Source organism: Musca vetustissima, unplaced genomic scaffold, assembly GCF_032173495.1.
Source record: "Musca vetustissima isolate MV318-11 ecotype Yass unplaced genomic scaffold, APGP_CSIRO_Mvet_v1 utg11960, whole genome shotgun sequence".
Classification (NCBI taxonomy): domain Eukaryota; kingdom Metazoa; phylum Arthropoda; class Insecta; order Diptera; family Muscidae; genus Musca; species Musca vetustissima.
Window position 1 is genome coordinate 80,361 of NW_026879281.1, and position 26,496 is coordinate 106,856.

The 26,496-nt window shown below is 34.8% G+C and overlaps 1 protein-coding gene across 1 annotated transcript in view; it reads left to right on the forward strand.

Annotated features, from left to right (window-relative positions):
- Window positions 1–309: 309 nt before the first annotated feature.
- LOC133324100 (glypican-4) overlaps window positions 310–26,496 on the forward strand; it is a 159,616-nt gene continuing 133,429 nt past the window's right edge. The window contains exon 1 of the mRNA XM_061532985.1: window positions 310–452. The gene's annotated coding sequence lies outside the window, so the exon portion shown is untranslated. The remainder of the gene's footprint in view (window positions 453–26,496) is intronic.

A 26,496-nucleotide genomic window follows, 5' to 3' on the forward strand; every position in this document is an offset into this window, starting at 1 on the left:
ATAATAAAAACAACAACAAATAATGTTTAATAGAACATTTAATTTAATAAATTATTATTGCAACGACAAAATGAGTTCCTTTAAAGAAGACCGTACCAACAAATCCTTCACCTTTACCTCATCCATTAACAAAAGAAATGCAAATGCTGAAAATGAAGAAGATTTTTTCTCACCCTCCTCATCATCATCGTCATCGCCTCTAAACTGCCTTTATTTTGGAAATAATATTAACCGTCCTTTATTTATAACATTAATTGTTATGTGCTGTCTACTGGCCAATGCCCCATTGGCATGTGGTCAAAATGCTGCTCCACCACCCGTTGCAGCCGCCTTGGCATCACCGGGTGGTTCATCAATATTGGAACAATTTAGTCCGAACTGTACCGTGGTATCACCGATATTCCAGAGTCGCGGCATTGATCCTGCCGAAATACCCCAGAAACCTAGTAATGGTAAGTGAAAAAATAAGTTAAAAAAATTACTTCAAACTTGGTTCAAGAGCTGAAAATTTTTATTTATTTGAAAAAATTGTCCAGATTTCAAAGATAATAGTAGGAATAGAGGTTATGCCCGCCTATAAAATGTACAATAGTCCGAATGTACAATAGTCTTAACTGAACTGGTGTCTGAAAGCCTAATGATAGACGTTAGCCCAGAAACTATTGGATATCGTAAAAATCATCCCGTCTCATTTTAGGTATTTTGATAATCTTGATATCCAATCAATGTGTATATTATTAAAAACATTTGTCTTTCTCAGATTATTAAACCATTTCCGTCAGAGAATTTCCAATGTAGTCCCATATTTTGACACAATCACCTCACAGGGCTACCTATCTATTTTTTCCAGCTAGGTTTCTGTAATTCAGTATTTGGATTATTCCAATGTGCCATATTTTTGACACCATTTAAAGGTATTTTAAAACAGTTAGAAGCGTTTTCCAAAAAAAATGGCTTTAGAATATAAGGGGAGAAAATATCTCCTTGCCGAATTTTTTATGTAGGTCCATGTCTTGACATAGCAATACTTTAGGCCTTAATTTCCAATCTATGTATACCCTTCACCACACAGTGGTACATGGTATTATGTCTTTGTGCATATGTTTGTAACAGGCAAAAGGAATCGAGATAGACCCATGGTTCCTTTTGAGAATTTGCATAGAATTACTTTCTGAGTCGATTTACGCATGTCCGTCTGTCCAACTTGGATGAAATTTGGCATAGGTCACTTATTTGGCCCAAGGACGAACCCTATTGAAATTGGGAAAAATCGGTTCAGATTTAGATATAGCTCCCACATATATATTTTCGTCCAATTTAATGTAAATGGTGCACCAAAGTCCCTATATATCTTTCGATTTGCACGAAAATTGGCACAGCGTAATGAATTAGGTCTAGATTTAGATATAGCTCCCGATTCAGATTTAGATATAGCTCCCGATTTAAGCCAAATGGTGTACTAAAGTCCCTTAATATCTTTCGGTCTGCACGAAATGTGGCACAGCGTAATGAATTAGGTATATAATGATGTGTGTTAAGTTTCCTGAAATCAGTTCAGATTTAGATATAGCTTCTATATCTGACCAAATGAAAAAAATAGTATCGGTTCCAGAATGACATGTTTATGGATCAAATTTCATTTTACTGGTCCTTTTAAAATGCGACGTATGTTAGGATTCATCTGTTGAATATACCCAAAGTGGTGAAGGGTATCATATAGTCGGCCCCGTCCGACTTTACTAAATTCCTTACTGGTTTTAAAGACACAAACTTAATTTTCCGAACTATGTTTCTTTATTTAAGTATTACGATTTCTTAAAGAATATAAAATTTGCCAATTTTTTAATGTATGTCCAATTGAAACCGAGGTGACTGCATGAGGGCTACAACCTCATAACTATAAAATTATTTATCATCAAGAAAGTTTTTTTGTTATTCGAAGTATTCTTGTGAAACTCAAATATTTTAATTCATATAATTCTCAAACAACATTTTCACTAGTATTACGAATATTTATAAACGTATATATTCGAAAACAAATTACAGCGTCTACCTGCTTTCATTTTCAACTTGATTCGGCAGTGAGTACGAAGTCCCAATTGCATAAACAAGAAAGGTTTCCTTCTACCTGTTTAATGGATTATTTACTCAACAATTACTTAATACTCCTTCAAAATCAAAATATTTTCTTGGGAAATGACTTTTCCTTAGGTATTCCTTAAACAAACATCGATTGTTTATCTAATAGGTACAACTTCTGGGAATAAAAAATACCCAAATTCGATGTGAGGGTGATTTCATTGGAACTTAAGGAAAAATTAATCTATAATCAGTACAACAATCTTTAAAATAAAAATGATTCATAATTAATTTGCATAAATGATGGTATGTAAGTCTTTCACTTATTACCACAAACAGTTACTATAAAAAAATTACCCAAATTCTATGTGAGGGTGATTTAATCGGAACTCAAGGAGAATTAATCTTTAATTAGTACATTTGCCTTTAAACTACATTCCTAAGAAAAAATGCCACAGATAAATGAAACATAAATAAATATAAATTATAGGGCTTCATTTAAATGGGTAATTAATTAAATGATTCAATAAATGTTTCATGCTCTTGATGTTAATATAATAACATAATTATAATTGTCTTTATTGTTAATCCAAAAAAGAAACATTTTTACTCCTTCTTCAACAACGGGGAGGAGGAGGATAACATCATAAATTAGCCAATAAATTGTTAAAGCCCACAAAAAAATGGGAAGAACAAGATACAAGCAACTGGGAAAACACTGGCAAGATTGTTGTCGAATAAAATTGGATTAAATTGACACTTTAATTAAATTCCTTATATACTTCGTTTTTGTTGTTGTTGTTACTTTGCTTCAAAAAACAATTTGCAATAATCTTGGCAAAATTTATGGCAACATATAAAAGCAATGCAAGGCAGTCGGGCAGGCTGGCTGGTAAACGCAAAGGAAACAGTTAAACTAACAATGTTCACATGGCATGGCCTGGCCTGGCTTGGCTGGAATGACTGACAATCGAGCAGGCGAAAATAAAAAAAAAATATTGGAGGGACGTATGGAATGGCCAAACAATTTGCTAAATAAACACAAGTGCATAACAACACCGAACACCCAAGCAAATTCTACGCTATTTAATGATGACTGTGCTGCTTGGATGAATGTTTGTCTGTCCGTCCGTCCGTCCGTCTGAATGTCTGCTGATGAGATTTGAACAGCGACAGCAGCAGCCATTCAGTTAATGCCAGACTAGCAGCATTATTTTTTGTTCTTGTTGTTGTTCATATAAAACAACAACACTTACAATTTGCCAAGTCTTGCAAATTATCTCTGTGTCTGTCTGTCGGTCGGTCGGCCTCACATTTATCCATCTGTTTGTTCTGTTCTGTCTGTTTACATCTGTCAGTTAACACTTCCATTTGTTTAACCTCACTAATAGCGTTTGTTTTATTATGGCCCGACCGACTGCTGCCCCTGTGTACCCCCTCCGAAGTTTCTTCTGTTTGTGTTTAATTTTATTGCTGGATGGATGATCTTAAAACGAATTGCATGTTTTTTTCTGTGCTTTCTTTATTATTTAATTATTTGTAATAGCCGCTTTGTCTGGCAACAAAAAATAAAAAAGGCCGATCGATTGACCGTCACTTCTATAACTTCAGTAGAAATAGGGTTGCAGTGCAACCCTGTTCAATTAGCCATTGTTTGTTATTGTTTTTATAAATGAAGATAGAAAATTATTAGTATTAAAAATTATACTAATATTATATATTGGACCATCTGATGGTACGACCCCATTTGAAATAGAAATTTTACGCAAAGCTGGTTATCACGGTAGAGTAGCCCGAAGAAAGTCATGCATATCACAAGTAAAGATACAAAAAACAAAAAAACGCATTAAATTTGCACATAACTACATACATAAGCCCTCGGAATTTTGTATTTTTTTCAGATGAAAGCTAATTTAGCATTTACGAAATAAGAGGTCGTCAAATCAGAAACTCCGCTATCGAAACAAAGCATAGTGCATGGCGGCCAGTGGTATGGGTTCCCATGACTTTATTCAATCTTCTGGCTGAAAAAAAACTTTAATGTAGGTTCATAGGTATTCCGAACGATTTTATATTATAGGTGTCCCTTGGCTCATTCTTCGACCGAATTTGCTATATTCCCGAATTAAGAAGACAAAATACCTCATGGCAGACAATTTTCTATATAGGTCCATATGTCTAAATTTGGCTGTTAAGAGGATCTATCATATCCTCCATACTAAAGTCCCGTCGTATTCAATCATATGAACAGTTTTCCATGTAGGTCTATATTTTTATATAGCTTCCATATCCAAGGTTAACTTTTTAAAAGGTATTGGAAATTTAAGGTTGCCAGAGGACATGAGACCCCATTATTTTTACATGAGACCTTATTAATTTTACATGGCTGAACTGACATGACGGTACCATGATCTGGTATATCCTCCATATTAAGGCGCCGTCCAATCCAAATCAGATGAACAGTTTTCCATGAAGGTCTATATTTTTATATAGCTTCCATATCCAAGGTCCCGAGTGGTGTTGGTGTTTTAGAAGGTCATATATTATGGTTTTAAAAGGAATTGGAAATTTAAGGTTGTCAGACCCCATTTTTTTACATTAGACCTCATTAATTTTACATGGCTAAAATTACATGACGGCCATGATTTTTCTTCTTCTTAATATTATCTGGCTTGTTATAAAACATATGTTCCATAAGTCGAGCTTAAAAAAAGATTTACAGGCGCGGCGGTCTTGTGCGCAGATTTTCCTATTTGATAAATCATACTTCGAGATGTTGCTTCCACTTGATCTTACCCTCGAATTAGTGGCCCTTCCCTTCTATGTGATCCATCAGTTGGCTCGCTTCATAAATACATTTTTCAATTCGAAAAAAATTTCAATATAGTAGACTTTCATAGTTCCGAGCGATTTTTTTATGTTTTCGAATACCCTGACCAGATATGACAACCGAATTAATTATAATTTCGAATTTAAGGTTCCAAAAGAATAACAGACCTCCCTTCAGACAATTTCAATGTCAATGTGATGATGCTTCGTTTTCGGTGTTTGAAAGGTGCAAGACCTTTTTAAACATTTCGTTCTCTCAGCCGATTAAAAAAAAACTTCTGACAGAAAATGATCGTGATCGCATATAAGGGAGAGTATATCTATATTTCATGTATATTGAAGGTCATTGTCCCACCGAAGTGTCCTTGGTATTTCGAACTGCAGGTTCCAGTAGAATAACAGACAAATTATAAATGTAGTTATACTAATCATTTAATGTATATTGAAGTTATTTTTCCAAGAATTTTGTTTTCTGGTTTCTCAGCGGATGAAAACAGTCTGATGTATTTTTTTAAATAATAATATACTAATTTTTTACATAGGTCTCATATAAGAGCTGAACTTATCGTTTTTAATTGCGTGCTTGAAAAATGTGCTAAGAATTTTAATATCTGGAATTGTATCAAATAATGGACCTATATAGAACAATAGGAGATTCCAATGCTTTGAGCCATTTTTTTAATTCAAAACGAACCGAGTCTAACTCCACCACCGGCTGACAACTCAGCCCATTGTGCAAAATATTAGGGTTGTTTCAACAACAATGTCTGAAAGTCAAACTACAGCAAAATGAATTTTTTAAATTTTAAAAAATTGGTAGACATTGTTATCTGGTACCTATTAGAAACGGGGATTTTTGTCATAATTCAAAATCGACACATCGATATTAATATGTGTTCCACAAAAGTTCTGCCGTTTATTTTATAACTAGTATAACGAATTTCGTCGGTCCTTTGACTGCCGTTACAAGCGATCTCTATTGTATGTCATTTTCAATATCAAAACATCTGCTTTGAACTTCAAAGTTTCGTCTTAAATATTGTAACCTCTAACTTTATTTCACCGAACAAACAGAGGAGTTGAGTCATTTCTCGCTCATATAGTTCTTTAGTTTCAATAATGGCTTTCGGAAATTCCAGTTTTTATAAATAAATTTCAAAGTAACCTAATTTTTTTCAAATTCAATAGAACCTCAAATATTAATCAACCACTTGTCGGCAGACTATCAAACCTTGAAATTATGTTAAGCAAATAAAGGCAAAAATCCAACTTTTAAATTTAAACAAATATTTGGAAAATAAATAATTTACCATGAATGTTATGGATCTCAAAAAAATGAATTTTTTATAAAATAAGTTATTAACAAATTTCGCACCAAACCTCCATTTGCTTTCATTTTATTTGGAGATGCGTTTCAAATCGATTAAAATCGCACAGTTACAATTTTTAGCTATGGCGGCAATTAATATCATCAACGCCATCATCCATTAAGACAAACCAAACCAAACACACACATTAATTAATTATTTGTTTTGTTTTTTTTTTATTTCATTTTATTTTTTTGCATGAATTCGCGCTTGACTTTAATACACAACTAATAAATATTCTTTGAATCAACAAATCGATCGGCATTAAACTTTTCATATGTTAATTAAACTACACTCAGTGGCGCTGATGGATGGATGGCTGTGATCTGATGGACGAAGGGAGGATAGGGAGTTGAGGCAAAGATACATGCATAGAAAAGCCATAGCACGTATTTCATGATGGTTGATTGGTTGGACGGTTATTTGATTGCTTGTTGGCTATAACTACAACATGACCATTGAACGAATGAACGGTGATTGTCGTCTGTCGGTTGGCTCACAACATCTAAGCCCTGGCCAGTCCAGTCCATTCGAGTCCCAGTTCAGTGTTTATTGACAATCACTTAAATTTATGTTAACACATCAATGATAATTTAATTAACAAATGATTAGAACTTTTTTTGTTCACTGTTTGTCTGTATTGAGTATTTTAATGTTAGTTGAATGTTCATGGAGACGGGCCAGTGATTTGAAATTAAATATTAATTGAAGTTAATTGTTTTTCTAGTTGTCGACTTGTTAATTCAAAACTTATATGGAAAAGAACTTTTGTTTAGGGGTAATATTGAGATGTTAAATGGGGTAGTAGTGATCGAAGTTATCAAAACAAAAAAATAATAAAAATAAAAAAATAAAATAAATAAATAATAAAAATAATAAAATAATAAAAATACTAGGAGACCTATGAGACTGGAAATAGTCAGTACGGTCTTCATGATAAAGCTCTTATGTTTTTTTATTTTATTTTTTTTGACGATCCTCTAAGAAATACAATTTCTATTTTTTTAAATTAAAAAAGCCTTCTTCTGTTTATGAGTCTTTTTTATCTTTTATTAGTATTTTCTATTGAAAAATACCTTCGGAGTTTCTATGAGGATTTTCCTACGTTTTTCTAAGTTAACCGTCTTTATGGAGAAGACTAATTGTCCTTAGAAGCCATTTTTATGAATAAGCATTTACTGTATTTATTGAAGAAATTTGACTCTTCGATGTAGAAGCTATTTGTATCTGCTATAAAAAATACCTTAGAGTCTTCATAGAAGAATATAGAAAAATGTTAAAGCCTTTAATGCTAAAGGCCCTTTATACATTAGTCTTTTTTTGAAAAGGTCTTATTGTGTTCCATTAAAAATATAGCTGGTACTTCGTCAAACATTTTTTTAGATAAGTCTTTTGTGAAAAAAGACTATGAAGAAAATCGTAAGGGTTTTTTAAATAAAAATTGCAAGGACTTTCTCTATATCTATATTGGTACCCTATAATAACGAAAAATTGGTATTATCCGTTGATGAATTTTCAGTAATATATAAATAAATACATTTGGAAATTAAATGTATGCGATTCCAATTATAAACATTTACAGAAGTCAAAATATTCCACTTATCTTACAAAGTTCTTAATACAGTGAATATTAAAAAAATAATATTTGGCGTCCAACGTGTGGCCAATAATATTTATAACGTACAACTACGACATCAAGGTTTCGTGATTATGTGATCGAAAATTGCATTAAGTTTTCTATAACTGTGAATATATAAAAAAAAATAGTAGTTGGCGCCCAAAGTGCGGCCAATAATATTTAAACTTATAACTTCGACATCAAGGTTTCATACTTAATTTTCATAATTAATTGATCGGGAAATTGCACTGAGTTTTCTATAACTTTGAATATTTCAAAAAATCGTATTTGGCGCCCAACGTGTGGCCAATAATATTTATAACTTATAACTACACCATCAAGGTTTCATCATTAACTAATCGGGAAATTGCACTGAGTTTTTGTATAACTATGAATCTTAAAAAATCGTATTTGGCGCCCAATGTGTGGCCAATGATATTTAAAACATGTAACTACATCAAGGATTCATAATTAATTGGTTGGGAAATTGCACTGAGTTTTCTATAGCTGTGAATATTAAAAAAATCGTATTTGGCGCCCAACATGTGGCCAACATGTTGTGTAATATTTATAACTTACAACTACGACATCAAGGTTTCTTAACAAATTTTCATAATTAATTGATCGAAAATTGCACTGAGTTTTTTATAACTGTGAATATGTAAAAAAGAATTGTATTTGGCGCCGAACGTGTGGCCAAAAATATTTATAACTTATAAATACGCCATCAAGGTTTCATCATTAATTAATCGGGAAATTGCACTGAATTTTTATACCCTACACAACTATGTTGTCAGGGTATTATAGCTTTGTGCAGCCCCAAGAGTTTGTAACGCCGCGAAATATTGGTCCTAGACCCACCTTAAAGTATACCGATCGTCATATCTCGACTGAGTCGATCTAGACAGGTGTATCCGTCCGTCCGTCTGTCCATTATAATTTGTAAACATGATACAGGCCACAGTTATGGACCAATCTTCACGACATTTTGGTTGTAGCATGTGTTCGGCCCAATGAAGACCCCTATCGTTTGTGGAAAAAATTGGTTAATATTAGGGGATGAAATGGACCAAAAACTGTATTTTTGTCTGATTTTCTGGTCGCTCCAAAGGCCGCAATTATGGCCCAAACATCGCGAATTTTTACATGGAGAAGAATAAACATGCCCGTTTTGATAAAGATCGGTCAATATTTAGCGGGTCAAATGGACCCTGACATTTGTGTGATAAATTACAAAATTTGCATTCTACAGCGTATTTATTTACCCCTGAAGGATATATACCCGAAAAGTTGATAGTTTATGCAAGATGAGTGGTTGACCTTTAAATTGATACCAATTATATTGTCGTATGTACTCGGATGTGGCAGTCACACTTAAATATTTGCAGGGGCTTACGTATTCAAATATTATTTAGTAACCCATTACTACCCTAGAGGGCGAAAATATAGCGCTGATCGCTTTGAAATTGTCTACGAGAATCCAGGTATGGTCAAGGACAACGCTTATAATTTTCTATGACAATCAGATAATTATTTTTGGAATAAAGTGGACCGAAAACTTAATTTTTTTGTGTTTTTTTTCGAGTCGATCTATAGGCCACAATTGAAATCCGAACATCACAACACAACCCACGGTGAAGGGAATCTGGTCAAGTAATTAAAAGGGCTGTACTGAATATTAGTAATATTTGTTGACCTCTAGTCGGTAAAGAGGGTGCAAATATCATGAAATATTGCCCAAGCTCAGAATATGGAACCACCGAAAGTTAGATTGTGGTGGAAGTTGTATAACTGTGAATTCTAAAAAAAAATCGTATTTGGCGCCCAACGTATGGCCAACATGATGTAAAATACTTATAACGTATAATTACTGACATCAATGGTTCATAATTAATTTGATTCTCGCGAGTGGGTATAGCCATTACCAACGCAGCAAATTTCCACCACATTGACATTCAGAAATTTGCCGCTTTACGATATTCTTGGTGTTCAAGATTTGTGTATGTTGATTTCAAGATCCAATAGAAGCAACAAATTTAAAAGTTTCCCAATTTACAATATTTTTGGCGCCCAACATGTGTAAAGTGAAACTTCAAAGAGAAATCGATTTTATCTGGGGATGGCATTTACTTAAATATATTGATAAATTCATTTGGAAATTTTATGAAGACGAACTCTCATCTCTTCGGAATTGTTTGCCTTCTTTAATCCGCGATCCCAATTATCAACATTTACAGAAGTCAAAATATTTCACTTATCTTACAAAGCTCTTAATACCACATTTGCAAATCAAAAATCTTATCTTAAAATTAAAATAGTTTCCCTCCCCAAATAAGGAACGAAATGTGTTGACACATCGGCTTTATCAAGTTCAAGAACACACAAAATTCCCAGTTTACGATCGTCTACTAAAACCAAAAAGAGAGAGAGAGAGAGAGAAAAAAAAACAAATTCTTAAAATTTATAACTAAATTTGTGGTTATTGGCAAGACAAGGAGGTCTCTGCACTACCAAAGATGACTTGGTAATTGGAAACCTTTCAATAAATGCGTAAAAATGTTAATTAATTAGCCTTAAATATATCCGCAGCAGCTTAACTCCTTTGTGGCAGGTTTTAGTGCTGCCGCACCTGCCTTTGTTGCACTTCCAGAGATTCCAAAAAAGGCAGAAAAAGAAGTGAGAAAAATATATTTGTGTGTGCGTGAGTAAACAAGTCCGAAACCACAGTTTTTTTGGACAGAGAGAACCCCAAGTTAGCCTGGCAACAAGTGCATTATCTGCTGTAGAGCCTCTAGCTTTTTTTCGTCCGCTTCAAGCTTAAATTCGATATTTTATCATTTGTAACTTAAATATACCCCCCTCCATTTAATTAACTCATTAACTTGGCAAATTTCATAATTTTTCCTTTATTGCTCAATTAACTTTGAAAATTCCTGTTTTATTTTATGGGCCTTTTGTGAACATTTTGGCTGGCTGCGTGGTGGTCATACTGATCTGAATACTTTATAAACAAAAAAAACTTTAATCTTCTGCTTTGAAGTGGAAAGAGATTTTTCCCAAAGATTTGACCAGAGAGATGCATATTTATGCGCTGTGGGCTGTTGTAGCATTAAGCTGTGGCAAGAATGCCTGAATGTGTGTGTGTATCCATGTTTTAGTAAAACAAGATTCCCTGCCAGGATGTTCATAATGATGATGAAGTCGATATTGGCCATCATCATGATATTTTAGCAAGATCAACACAAAGACATTATCACCAATATTATCGTGAGATTAACGCGCCCAGACGCTCTGAATAAAATGAAACGGCAAGGCTATGAATCATTTGATTCAATGTCGGTATGTATGTATGTCTGTCTGTCTGTTGCCAGCCTGTTTCTGAAGTTTGTATACAAAAAAGAAAATATGCTCCCATAACAGCCATGCCACAGGCATGATCCCGGGCAACAACTACAAAAAAAAGTTGTGTGAAAAAAGTAGAAAAGAAATAAACTTGACAATCTAAACTATATAATTTAATGTGTGAGAATGCCAGATCACATTCATGAACTTTTTAAATGCAAGTTCATATTTTGATATTTTGTGGATTTTATTTCGATTAGTTGTGAAATAGTTGTGAAATATGGAGCGATACGTTTAGTTCTTAAGAGTTTTTGTCAACCTCTAACTGAAATATATTCAGATTGTAGTTATATTTTTGGCGTTCGAGAATCGGAAGTGGAATGTGTGATAGATCATAATTTTTGCGCCAAATATACGAACTATTTCGGGTTATTCTCAGATCAAATATGTTCATTATATTCACCTAACCCGGTGAAAAGAATACCTCCTTCACAAGTCAGTTCAAACACGTCAGTTTAATTTCTCTCACACACGTCTTTATCTTATCGTATTTGGCGCCCAACGTGTGGCCAACAAGGTTTCTAATATTAAGGATTAATACTTCTTAAGGGGCTTTGTCAACCCCTAACTGGAATACATTCAGATTGTAGTGAAACTTTTGACGTCCGAGACTCGAAACGGGAAGGTTTTATAGATCATAACTTTTGCGCCAAATACACGAACTATTTCGGGCTATTCTCCGATCAAATATGTCCATTATATCCACCTAACCCGGTGACGAGAATACATCCTTCACAAACGAGTTCAAAACACGTCGTAATCAGTTTAATTCCACTCACACATGTTATTGTTGTATTATTGGCGCCCAACGTGCGGCAAAACCCGTGGTATATTTAAGGTCTATTTAAACTTACTGCAATTTTAATATACATCCATCACAAACGAGTTGAAAATCGGTTCAATTTCAGCCACACATATCTTTTTTTTAATTTATGTGTGTATTATTGGCGCCCAACGCCAAAAATCGCACTTGGGAGTCTCCAACGTGTAGCCAATAATATTTATAACATACAACTACGACATTAAGGTTTAATAATTAATTGATAAGGAAATTGCACGGTCATTACCACCATAGCATAATCCCAACAAATAAAAATTCATAAATTTTGTCGTATTACGATAGTATTGGCGCCCAAGCAGCAGAAAATTCAAAAGTTTTCCCTTTTACAATCTTTTTGGTGCCCAACATGTGTAAAGTGTCCGTTGAATGCAGGGTTCAATGATATCAGGTCGCGTAACTCGTATATATAGCAGCGAATATATCTTCAATGAAAGTATTCGGATTTTTTTAGAATTTCTGTTGCCTATGTGGACAGGGATGGTTCTAAGCATTCTTTTCAATGGACCGGTGGCTAGGATAGTAAAATAAACTTAAAGCTCTTCTTATCGAAGAGCTTGAGTTATTCTTACCGAAGACATGGAGGTCTTCTTATCGAATAACTGGAGCTCTTCTTGTCGAAGACTTGAAGCTCTTCTTATGGAAGATCTGAAGGTCCTCTTATCAAAGAACATATTCAAAAAACCCACTTCTTATTGCGTATAACTACTGTTCAAACTTTAATAAAAATAACTAAATCACACAATTTGACTACACAATGGCGCCCAACATTCACAAATTCTTCTGAAGATAACTAAACTATGATTAATTTTGAATAAAGTAGATTCAGGAATTTCATATAGTCTTCTTCCTGCGCTGACTCAATATTTTCGTTTTTGTTTTTTGTTTCTTTTTTAAATAAAAAGGGAACTCTTGGGAAAAAATATAAGGCATTTAAAGTTTATGTGTATCTCTGCGCGCATATAAAAAAATCAAGTTCTTTCTCACACACTACACCATTCTCAAAAACAGATCTCTTACATTCAGTCATATGGGCCATTGCAAAATCCCCAAAAGAAGAACAAGAATAAGAAATTCCTTTAGCCAACGGATAACAGAAAAAATGTTGTCATACTACTTTTCCACCATCCAAAAAAAAGCAAAACGACCACGATCAATGACTGTTTAAGCTGAATGGTTGACTTGATTCTGGGGTTGTGTTCTGTTTTTTGTTGTTGGTCGATTTTGCCAAGAATAAGTTAGTAGAAATATCTAAAGTCTCTCTTCTTCTTCTGTTGGGTTCTTTCTTTCATGGTAGGCAGAAGTTTTAGTTTAAATACCTTTTCGGGTTGGCAATTGTTGGGAACGTTGCCGGCTCTTTTTCGGGTTCTCCGCGTTTGCGTTTCACAACAACACAAATCATTTTCAGACACTGCGAATAGCCGTGAAGTAAAGTGGTGTTTGCCGCCAGCCAGTGTATGCCTGAATGGATTGTGTATCCCCCTTTTTTCTGGATGCAAAGGTTGTTCATGGTAATATTATGCATGCGCCAACGTGCATAGTTTTAGTTAAGTTGAGTTCGTTTTCAGAGGGAAATTCACAATGAGTTATTTTGTTGTTGTACATTTTTTGTTGCATGGTACAAAGTTCTAAGTCCTAAAAGTCCAATTGGCTCGATTATCTCCGGGTGTAAGTTAAATATTTCACTACACAGCAGTTTTGGAGAATTATATGCTAGGCAGTATATATAAACAACCAATCGAAAAAAAATCAAAGTGTCGTAGATTTTCGAAATTTCAGTAATAAGATAGAGTTGATACACATTTTGGCGCCCAACAGCTAATGGTACATTACAACTGTTGTTGGCCGAAATATGTAGACTCTATTTTATATCTGAATTTTTGAAAAATGTCCAAAATTGTAATTAGGATACGTATAAGGACTGTCATTCTTTTACTAGTGGCGCCCAATATACATTTCTAACTTTATGTTATCACATTTTTTCACTATCCAATGATTTTATGCATTACAAAGATTTTATTTTTAAGGCAAAGAATTTAATTTGAATTTTGAACATCTTTGACTATTAATTTTTTTTCATAAGCTATGTTGTCATCATTTTTGCGTCCCATACCATTAATATTACTATTAGTATTGTCTTTTCGATTTGTTTGCTCTTAAATATGACTAATACTAATTTTTATCTCTCTTATTCGCTTCGAAATAACTGCCAAAAAGCGATATTTAAATTAATTTTTTGCATGTTAACTATCTATATTGGGCGACCATCATTTGTGATAATTTGTATGTGTAGGTCAGTGACCGTGCATGAAATCTATTCGCATATTTATCTAACAGCTTAGTAAAATCTGAACGGACTTAAAGACGCAGACAAGGAAAAAAAGTTTGCAAAAAATTTCCTATTAACATGATATCACTTTCAATGAATCAATTTCTTGAAGCAATGATTTGTTTTTTTTAATCAAAATTAGTCAGATAAAAAGTTTTTTATTTGCATAAATTAACAACCAAGGAAGAGACCTGATGACCTAACCCATCATAGTGGCGCCCAACATGAGGCAGATTCATGACTATTCTATAAATAGAAACATGAATTAGGTTTTTTAATAGCCTGAAATTTAATTAGAAGGCTGTTCGATCATTGTTGTTAATTTTGGAAGTCTAGCTTTATTGGCGCCCAATGGGGGCCATTGTTCTGTGTGTGCTTAACAATTTTTAATTTTCAAAGCAATGAATATCTGATCAATGCAATCAGTTTGCAGCATCATCAATGCAATCATTTACCTGCATATCTTCCTTGGATTATTTTTACTGTCTAGTAAAAGCTGGATGATAGGATTCTATATTTATGAAAAGTTACTTGACCTCAATTTTTTTAAGACTAACATGTGTCACACTTCAACATATCGATATACACCTTGAGAGCCAAATTTGATAAGAACACTGACACAGTCGACAACTTGGAATTTTTTGGCGCCCAACGATTTAATGTAGAAGAGCGAATTTGGCACGAATATGAACAAATAATTGGATAAGCAGAATGGATCCGTTTAGCTATCCGTCGTGTTATTTGTTATCGAAAATACAACAAACAGTATGAGTCCTTAACAAAGCGTATGAGTCCATAACAAACCAACGAAAGATGGTGGTGCAAGAATCACTTCGAAACAAATGATCATCTGTCCCCTCGGCAAAATTGGTTAATAAGTGGTGACGACGAAGCGAGCTCTGACACACCGGATCCCATATGTAACAGGCAATTGCTGACCAACAGAACACAGACTCGAATTTTATATTTAAAAAAAGATAGATAGAGTCCTGAAGCTTTTGAGCGAAGCAGTAATGCAGGTACAGTACATTACTGGTAAATACGATTGGCGACCAACGTGTAGCCAATAATATTTATAACTTATAATTACGGCATCAAGGCTTCAATTTTAAATATTTTCTAAAACAAAAATACGGCCCTGGCGCCCAACATGTGCGTATGTTGATTCTAATTCAAATACAAATTCAAAAGTTTCCCATTTTACAATCTTTTTGGCGACAAACATGTGTAAAGTGTCCCATGATTCCAAGGTCCAATGATAACAGGTGCAGTGACTCGTGAAAATTAGCAACTATTCAGATTTGATTTATGATTTTGTATAACTATTTCCGATCCACACTATCAACATGATGTAGGTCTTGAGAACATAAATTGCAGAATTAAAAATAGCCTGACGTTATGGAGAGCTAACAGGTCCGCTTTCAACTAATTGCAGTGTCCTAACATTGGCGCCCAACTGAATGATGTAAGCATTAACAGATAATTTATGAAATTAGTAAAGATTCCACCACCATGGAAATGAAATCTGATATAATAAATATTCTAATAATTCTGGAGACGATACTCACTTGAGATCATTGTTTTTCTTTAACTTAAAAAAATTTAGTTAATTTATTTTTCATGTTTGCTGCTCCCAATTTATGATCTATCATATTGGCGCCCAACGATTGGCAGGCTTAAACATTCAATGCATTTTTTTCACATAATTTTGACTTTGGCGCCCAAAAAATGACACCCCTTAACTTCGTTATTAAAAATTTATGGAGTGCAAATTTTTTTTTATCAAAGAAAATAGTTCATTTTTCAATTTGGCGCCCAACGTTGAATTCCAACATGTGAAGTCTTCGAACACAGCGAATTTTCCATGTTTTAGGATTTGTAATTTCCTTATTTCTCATGCTTAAAACCCCTGAGATAATTTTATATACCTCAAATATTTCATCGGCGAACATTTGATATTTAAATATTAATTTTTTCATCTTTTATAAATTTGGCGCCCAACTAATGGCATACTCGAAACAGCAGATTAATTATTTTGGCGCCCAATTATAAAATATTCTAAAGACTTATAAAACAATAAATTCTCTAAATAGCTATTATGTTACAAATGTCATTGTGGCGCCCAATTGTTGAAATACAGTATCATGCCAAAAATCGTGGCATTCGTGGCAACGTCAAAAATGTACAGTTAAAAGTTAAACTTCTAGTCATATTGGGTTATCTCTGAGGATAGGGAACTCCATAATCAGTGATATTCTCTTTAAGACAAATATACTACCGTCTTACAATTTCTTTGCCTTAGTCCTTGTTCAATTTTCATATCTTAAACTAGTGTGTCTATTAGGTGTTTTTCTCTCTCCCGAGTGCTCCTTTATTTCTCACCTTTTGTCTTACAAATTTACCTGTTCGCTGTTGATTATGCTTCATTATTGTCATTAGCGACTAGCATTACCACATACATATAGTATTGCCTATCACTTCAACTCCTCCAGGAATATGCATTGTCACAGCCATAGCAGGCAAACGACAGCATGGCAAAGTGCCACAGCATAGATGGCAAGTCAGCGACAACTATGCACTGGCTGGATTTAAACTAGTATTAAGCCAAGCCAGCCAGCCAACTCAACCAACCAAAACCTACCTGGTTTCAAGTGCCGAAAGTATTGTCGTCGGCTTCTGCTGCAGTTCGGTGCGCTATTGAATTGTGCTCGTGGGGTTGGTACTTATCTGCGTGTTTAGAATTTATATTTACTTTTTGCATGTCGCTTAACGCGGCCTTTGCCCCTTCCTACTGTCCCGATTTTTATGATTTTCATTTGGTACGACATTGAACTGCATGGTTATTTAGCGGCGAACCTATTTTAGGTTTGTTCTGTATTCTCCTTTTGGCCGAATCTGTCTGCAGTGCTTTCGTAGAAACATGCTTTATTATCCATTTTGTCCAGTGTGACCAAGAGGATAGCTGTTGCTAACGCGTCGCACTTTGCTTTATTTCTGGATGTGATGCTCTTGGCATTTGTTGCCAGGATTTATGTTTGCTGTTGATATTAATCATGGTGTCATTGAAATCGTTTATTCCAGTAAAAGTTAGCGGCTGGCCGCCAAATACCACAACTCGTTTTTATGGACTTGGCAAGGAATGAGAGAGAGAGAAAGGAGAGTGAGCGTGCAAGAGAGTCAGTAAGTTAGATAGACCGACCGACCGGATAATGTAGGCCTTGCTATCTTTATTGCTTGCGTGTGTTGGTGGCGAACCGACGACCATGCTTGGTCGTCCGCTTTGTTACAGTTGCCAGCTATTTAATAAAGATCCAGATCCATACTTAAGATTTTGGCTTGAGCGAATAGCAGTACGGATGAATGGTTTAATCAGATTGCCTCATAAATATTGAAAACGATCAATTTTATGCGACGTAATCGTCGGACCGACCGACAGACTAACCAACCAACCAACCGAACAATGTTGATGTACATAAATTATACAAAGAACCTGGGAACTAAAAAAAGGAGTTAAATGTTGATTTAAATAAAGAAAATATCTGTAGGCATCCAAACGCATAGAAGAAGATTTACTGGTTTACTGTTGGTTGTGGCGACATGTTGTAGAACAAGGCGAAACATATTTTTTGTTTGTTTGGAATATTTTTTCGTTGGTTGGATGGTCGTTTGATGCCGTTTGGGTGGAAAGGAATGCAGATTATGGCGTATGGAAACTTGTGTGTGCGTCTGTTATTTTAATAGATTATGTGTTGGCACATTTGAAATATCTTGATTTTCTTTTTTGTTTTTTTGTGATTGTGTAGATCCGTCTAATTGTCAGTTAATTTGGATTTAAGAATTAATAAATAGATTTGACTTTGAATTCTATTTGACACTCCTTTGTTTAAGCATGATTTATATAAGGAGATAGTTGATGTCATTCGGACTCCTAACAAGTCAGATTTTGACCATTAGTTTTATTAATTTATGACCTATAATTAATCAATTATGATATTTGGCGCCCAACTAAAAAGGAAGAGTAAGAGTGGGTTTTCACAAAATTTCCTCAGAGTTTCAAATTTTTAATATAGCGCCCAATATAGAAAGGAGATTTTAGAATCTTCACATTTTTGGCGCCCAACGTGTGAAACATTCTTTAAATATCTAATGGACTTTATATACGAAGTGAGAGATGTTTCCGATTAAAAAAAAAACACTTTTGAAAATAATTGGAATTTTCACATTTTTAGCAAAGGGTAGATATTTTATCAGAATTTTTCAGATCCTCTTCTAATTCACAGAATCTCCCTGGCGTCGAAGATCATTTTGTCTGCCTGGTGTTGACTGAACACAGAATCGAATTTAATATTATAAAAAAAGATATAGAAAGAGTCATTAAACTTTTGAGCGAAGCAGTACTTCCGGAACAATACATTTTTGGTAAATACGACTGGCGCCCAACGTTTTAGCCATCGTGATTCCAGGAGAAAGACCTTTTGCCTCTGATTCAATGAATTTCATTAAAGTCTAATATAATTAGGTCTGTTTGACGCCCAACGCTAGACTTTTGAGCGAACTAACAAAAAACTTCAGATAATGCAAATTTCTGATATTGGCGTCCAAAGTAAAAAATCAAGCAACCTTGGTGCTCGGTCCTGGCCTACTGATTTCAAACACAAGTGATGAAGGTTTGCGGCACAATAAATTCAATATTTTATTTTACTTACTTAGGTGGCTTGTGACAGAACTTTTGTTCCATAAGCCGAGCTTAAAAAATATTTCCAGGCGCATCGGCCTTGTGTGCAGCTCATCCAATTTGAATTACCTTGTTCCGAGATGTTGCCTTCCACTTGATCTTTCCATCGAATTCATTGCCTTCCCCTTCTGCGTGAACTATCAGGTGGTTTGCTTTTATATTCCTTTTGAGGACTTTGTAGTACTTGAGTACATCATCAGGTGCGGTTTCATTATATGTGATATATTATAATGGCGACCAACGTTTCTGTAACAATTAAAACAATACTCTTCCTCTTCTTTCAATTTCAAACAATACATTCTTTAACTTTAATTTTCCGTTTAATTTACCTTTCGGTCATAAATTCTCGGAATAGCCCAGTTTTGTCGAGGACTTGTTACATTAATACATTTTGATCTGTTTCCAATGAATTGGAGGGAGGGTTTAAACTTCTTAGGTGGCTCTAATTTACTGCATTATTGTTCTTCCGGTTCAACTCCATGTGTTGCTTTTTGTGCCGTAGTTCAAAAGTGAATCTGAATCTTATCGGTTATTGTATTTGCCGTTGCTATTGGATCGAGAGCTTGAATCACCATCAGTTCCTGGAGGCTGGGTCAAAACAAAACTAGTCTTGGCTAGTTCAATGGTATGCGATTGGTAATTCCATCGAAGGACTATATAAATTCTGTGAACCTTTGAATTTTATTAATTTTTCGATCACCACCAATCTGTGATTACAGGGTCGACAATCGACTAGTACTGAGTTCATCATTCACCTACTTTCTAAATACGATACTGAGAACTGCCTCGAAGGACCATAATTGTGTTAATGACCGATGATAGGAGATTTGCAATTCCCACGAAGGACCATTATTTTCTGATTACCAACAACGTCATATTTTACATTCCTCTTTGGGACCCACATAGTCTTTAAGTAAATTATTTGAAACTTTGGATCGTTTTGGGCTTCCAAGATGATAATATTAAGTGTGAAGTCACGCCCTATTTGTGATTCCAGGGTTGACAATCGATTAGCACAGGATTCATCTCCTTTCTAAGTACGAGACTGACAACTCCATCGAAGGACCATTGTTTTGTTAATGACCATTACTAAAATGAAATATTTTATTGAAAAATATGCACAGATAAATTAATTTGATTCGTCAAAACTAGTCTTGGCTAATCATAGCTTTGCTTCGATGGTAGTAGATTTGCAACGCCCTCGAAGGACCATTATTTTTTGATTACCAACAACTTCATATTTTAATTTTGTCATTGGGGCGCACCCAATCTTTAAGTAAATTTTGTGAACCTTCGACCTTTTATGGGGCTTTCAAGATAATTATAGAAATGATTTTGGCTTAGGGTCAACACCTATGTGTGATTGCTGGGTGGACAATCAACTCGCACTGGGTTCATCACTCATCTGCTTTGTAAGTACGAGACTGACAACTCCCTCGAAGGACCATTATTTCGTTAAAAACCATTGTAGAAATTCACTTTTTTATTGAAAAATATGCACCGATAAATTAATTTCGATTCGCACGTATTTACATTTATTAATTGCATTTTATTGGAATTTAATCAAGAGATTGCATCTATCTCCCCGGCTCTACTTCTTTCCATTCATATATACTAAGCCTTTTTTCATTTTTATATTATATTTTCCTTTCGATTTTATGCATTACCTCTATACACATTCATCTTATCATTTATATCGCTGCATAACATTACGAAGTTGTCTTATCTTTAAATCAACAATTGGATTCAGTTCAATATCGAAATATTATTAAAAATCCCGACTTCCATGATGATGGTGGTATTGGTAGCTCTATAGATTTTTGGTTCACAATTTTTTTCTGCTTCTTTTAAATATATTCTCATTTTTCTTTATTCGAACAAAGAACATGCAGGCCGTGGTTGGTTGCTGATGACAACAGCAACAACAATACAAAAAATACACCTCAACCTCTACAAGATTCTCCCATACCATTTGGCGGCGACGGCGGTGTGTGCAATGTGCACTCGGTTGGTTCCCAACTCCAAAACACTGTCCTCGTCATTAATCATCGCATGTGTCTGGAGTAATGAAAACGGTGCATTCCTTAACGAAACAAAAATCTTTACGCCAACGATGATGATGGTGTATCATCGTGGCCGTGTCTTCATAGTCATCATTATCATCTTACGGCGGCAGCAGCAGCAGCAGCATTTTTTCTTTCTTTTTAATACTTGGGGTTTGGGCCACCACCAGAAGATGGGAGCAGAAGGTAAGGAGTAGTTAAGTTAAACTCGTAGCATGTTTAAAGATTCGGTTGCTAAAGCTGCTGTTTGGATGCTGCTGGGTTTTTGTTTGGTTACTCCATTCAGTGCTGAATTCAAAAGCGCTCTTCTTCCGCTTTTGTTTTCTTTGTGTGTTTGTTTGTTCGTTCGCTTGTGGACAAACGTGGAGGCCACATTCCATTGATGAAGCTGAAGCTGTAGAATCGTATACATTTGGATTCTCAGCTGAGCGTAAATGTGGCTTTGACTGCTCAGGTTGCGTAAAATGTGAGAATCCCTCTCGCCCATAAAGGTTTCTGGCCATCTCAAGCAAAACAACCGACCAGCCAAGATGCTGCCCTTAGCGGGTGTTACTATACTAAAGAGTTTTTTCTTGGGGTTTTTGCATTTTGTTTGTATTGGTAGGTGGTGGTGGTGCTGTTGCTGTTGTTGTGATTAAAGAAAAATAAAAGACAACAACAACAAAACTACAATCTGGCCTCAATCTTTTGGTATGCATTGCATTCCTTAAACCAAACAAATTTTAATGCCGCGGCTGTTGTTGTTGTTTTTGTCGTTCTTGTTTTCTTTCATTTAGTGTTTTCGTGTACGTTCTCACGGACCGAAAACTTCATGAATCAGAGAGTGAGTCCCGTGTACTTGTACTTATAGAGGCTGTACAACATTCTTCATTATGTGTGAGTGTACCCTACATATTGTTGGGGAGGTGGGGTAGGTTCAACGTTGAATATACTAAAGATGTAGGATCTTACCTTAGATGAGTATATAAGGCAGCTCTTAGAAATGTAAGGGATGCGCTTATGAAAGCTCCTGAATAACTATATTATTTTAGAGAATTTTTGTGTGGATACATTGGACTTATTTTGACTGCAAGACTTTCTAGTATAATATAGATATATAGATAGTGAATAACATGGAGACATTAAACACGAGACACTACAACTTATAAAGTAGGCGATACGTGACTGTTATTTATTGTGTTCAACTTTATAAGTTATAAGGATGGCACCCTTTCCTCGTTCTACAGGACATTTTTACAACAGTCTTCATATACCGCCTGCGTCGTTTTCTTAATAAGGTGCAGTACTTCCATATTTGATTTCCTCATGTTATATACTAACTGAAACGCATGAGGAGGTGCTTATTATGTTTTCCATGTAATAAAATAATTAAAAAAACTTCTTGCTTCATTTAAATTAGAAATTTTTACTATAAGGAAACAATGCATGAGATATGTTATGCATTGTTTCCTTAACAAGGTTCATTACTCCCACATTTGATTTCCCTATGTTATTCACTTCTGATATGTCTTTGGAACAACTTGATGAAGAGCCTATTATGTCTTCCACGTAATTAAATAATTTTAAAACTCTTTGCTCCGTATAATTTCGGGCTTTGACATTTTTACTACAATTAGTATCGCTGCGTCGTGTCCTTAAGAAGAAGGTGCAGAGCTCCCATATTTGTTGCACACTTTCAAAATGCCAACTGAACCGTCTGCCATTTAATCAATTAATTTTAAAAGATTTTTGCTCTAGGAAGTTTAGGTCTAGGTAATTTTTCAACAATGTATTAACAAAAAGGTGCAGTGCTCCCATGTTTGATTTCCCTATGTTACACACTTTATGAAGAACCAATTATGTCTTCTAAGTATTCATATGTGATTTCACTATGCTACTAACGTCCGATAAGCCTTTTAATGAACTTCATTTAGGACTCAGGACATTCGTTCATCAGTTATAGTTTCTTTAGAAGCAGGTGAAGTAATCTTCGCTTAGTGTCGATGGGAATGAGATCACCTTCGAAATGCTTGCAGAAAAAATCGTGTATTATATGAATAGAGTCTTTCAAATGTCGGGATTTCTGCATTTTATGAATGTAATTCATAAAACTGTAAACACTGTAAGCAAAGAGAGAGAGAGAGAGAGAGAGTGAAAAAACAACTGTGGAGGGTGTGTTTGTTTGGTGATGGTGTCGATTTTCTATGCCACAGAAATTCTTTGTCATTTCAATTTTACTATTTTCTTTGTTATGTCTTGTCTCGTTTCTTCTTATTTTCTTGCATGTTTCATGTTAGTAAATCATTAGAACAAACATACACAATGATAAACATTCGTTTGGGCTTGTTGTATGTCAACATTTTAATCGAAATAATTTGGAAAACACATATGCGAATTTTGCAACACCAAGAGTTTCTGAAATAAAGAAACAATGGAATGCAAAACTAGTCACAATCGAGGGAGTCGAAACTCGGCTGATATTAGCAACATTTGTTTTTGTCAAAAGAGAGAGGGGAAAATGAGCGCAAATAGTGGTTAAGTAGTTAAGAGCAGTGATACACACGGTAAGGGGATGACAATTTGTGAATGTATGTGTGAGAGTAACAAATGAGCGTAAGAATCCGTGTGAGTTGAGCTGATCGTTAGTTTGCAAGGGCGTACATTCCTAGAGTAGAACTTAGTAGGAATATAGTTGTGTTATTAATGAAGTATTTTCAGTTTTGAAAAAAATAGTGGCTTGCTCATGGTTATACAATTTGTTACTTGTATTCAAAGCGAGGTACATGTACAATATGGAAAAATTAACTATGAATGAAATTATAAATATATTTTGTGTGTGCCGAGACGTGAGCCACCTTACATTATGGTTTAAGGACTCCTGTCAAGTCTTTCCTATCGGATAAAATTTCGTCTCTCCACTAGTAGTCATTTACTATACTTTGTAACTTCTTCGAAGCTCTTTGTCGTGACCTTAATCTTCTTCCATGATGCGTTGAATGATCAAATCCGATAGGTTTACGTTGTTCGATGCCCATCAAAGAAACCTTCCCTGGTGATGAAAAGGATACGTGCAACAATGTAACGAGGATACAAAACTCTCAGTTCTTTACAACGTAATAAATGGGAATCAGCAGGATGGCCTTTGCATTTAAACTAAGTCGAAGTGTCACATTCAGCCGTTGGCTAGTCAAGTATTTATTGCTTAGCAATCTTTCAAATTCACCATTAATATCTCCGATATCATATTAGTGTTTAATTGGACGTCAGTGTGTCATACACAGAGGCTATTTGGACACATCGGAACGCCATAGAATATATAGATATTAGAAATTAGAGATCACCCCACCATATTAGGATAGAAAAGAACTCTCCAAATTATGTTTAATTGGGCGCCACCATGTACATTTAAACAATATACAACAGAACTCATAAACCACAGATGGAACGTAAGAAATTGTGATCAGCACTATGACCCTTGAGTGGTATCTCCAAGGGTCACCAAATCGAGTTCGACGTATTAGTATTAGATATCTAAGAATATCTCCGGTTTGGTCGCTTTGCGAATCCCACAACACATTTTTGCCCCCGTACATGATTCCCCAGTCGTTGTGGATGATTACCTACCATGTCATCGCGATTTACTTAGTCACAAGATTGCACGGTATTGTGTCCTGCATATGCATGCAAAGATTCACTCAGGTTTGGGTATGTTAAGGTTTTACAACTTTTTGTGTGTCGTCGTAGTTGGTGCCCCGTTCCTTTCGATTATGTTAACAGGAGGAGGCTGATGCTGCTGCTTGAAGGCTTCTTTGGGAGCCACTCTATATACATACATATAGTGCAACAACAACAAGTAAATGTACTATACATATGAATATGTATGGCTGTGTGTTAACAAAAGGAATGCCACTTTACTTCTTCTTTTGCTCCAACTTCTGCAATTGGTTGGTTGTGGTATGTGTGATTGTGATATATGACCGGGCTGTAGATACTCACTTATTAAAGCGAGGACGACAAGCATTATGTAAATGTTTGTAAGCGCCAATGGTTTTTTTCTGGTTGCGTTGCATATGAAAAGCAAAGAAGTTGGAGTTAATTTTTTTGGGAACAGCATCTCCTCATCATCTCCGCTAATATGCTGATGGTGTTTTTTGCCACTAAAAGGAATTCTTTGTGAAATACAATTTTTTTGGGAGTTTATTTAGCCAACATTTTGGTGATGTTGCCACAAATGTTATAGTTGCTGATGTTGTTGGTCTTGTTGTTTGTTAGCATTTAACAAGCAAATAACTACTTAATTAGTTTTTGTTACCTTATAAACATTCCAGTGTTTGTGTGTGTGGTGAGGGGCAGATACCTTCTTACTTTGGCTTTTCGAAACTCTTTCTTCGACATCTTGTGGTGAAATACTTTATTTTTTGTTGGTAATACTCCTTTTGCTGTTTGTTTTCCTTGGGCCCTCTGTGTTTTTGTTTGTGCATGTCTGTGTTGAAAAATTAATGTTATAACACCAAAAGATGGCCCTTTTTCCACCACCATTCTGTTAACTATCAAATGAATAATTAATTTGTTTTTCCTCTTTCCCCTTTTGTAGTTGAGAGTTTGGTTGTCCCACACCCTGTTGGGCTTGGCTGCTTTGTTGACTGGAAAACTATATGCAGTGTAATATCGTATGTTTTGTTGTTGGTAGTCATTTTTTCTTTGGGAATATTAATTGTTATTTAAATATTTGATTATGTTCAGTTTTTTGTTTTCCATAGAATTTAAATTTCCATTTTTGGTTACATATTTGGTTAATTGTTATGGCCTACCTTAATGGTAAATATCGGAAATATCAAAAAAAAAAAAGATGTTAAATTGGAGAGGTTAGAATTTTAGAGTTATTGTGAAGTTGAAAATAATAGGAATTTTTGATAAGAACTAATTTCAAATATTGTTTGTGGAATAGACTTGAAATGGTAGTCTTCCAGACTTTTTGTTTAAAACGGAAAACTAGACAATGACATATTAGACGCGAGACACTCGAGTGACGCCAAATATGAAGGAATAAGCCTAAAGTCAAAACCGATTCCAACAGTCAAAAATACCGGGAGTCGACTCGTGTTATTCAACTAAAGGCGAATATGGGATCTCGTCCATTAAACAGAAGAAAAATATAGAGGAAACACGGCATTTTGTATGAGATTTAGCCTTTATATTCTGAAAAATGTATGTTCATTATGTTCAAATACGGAGGAAACCTATACGAAAATCGATA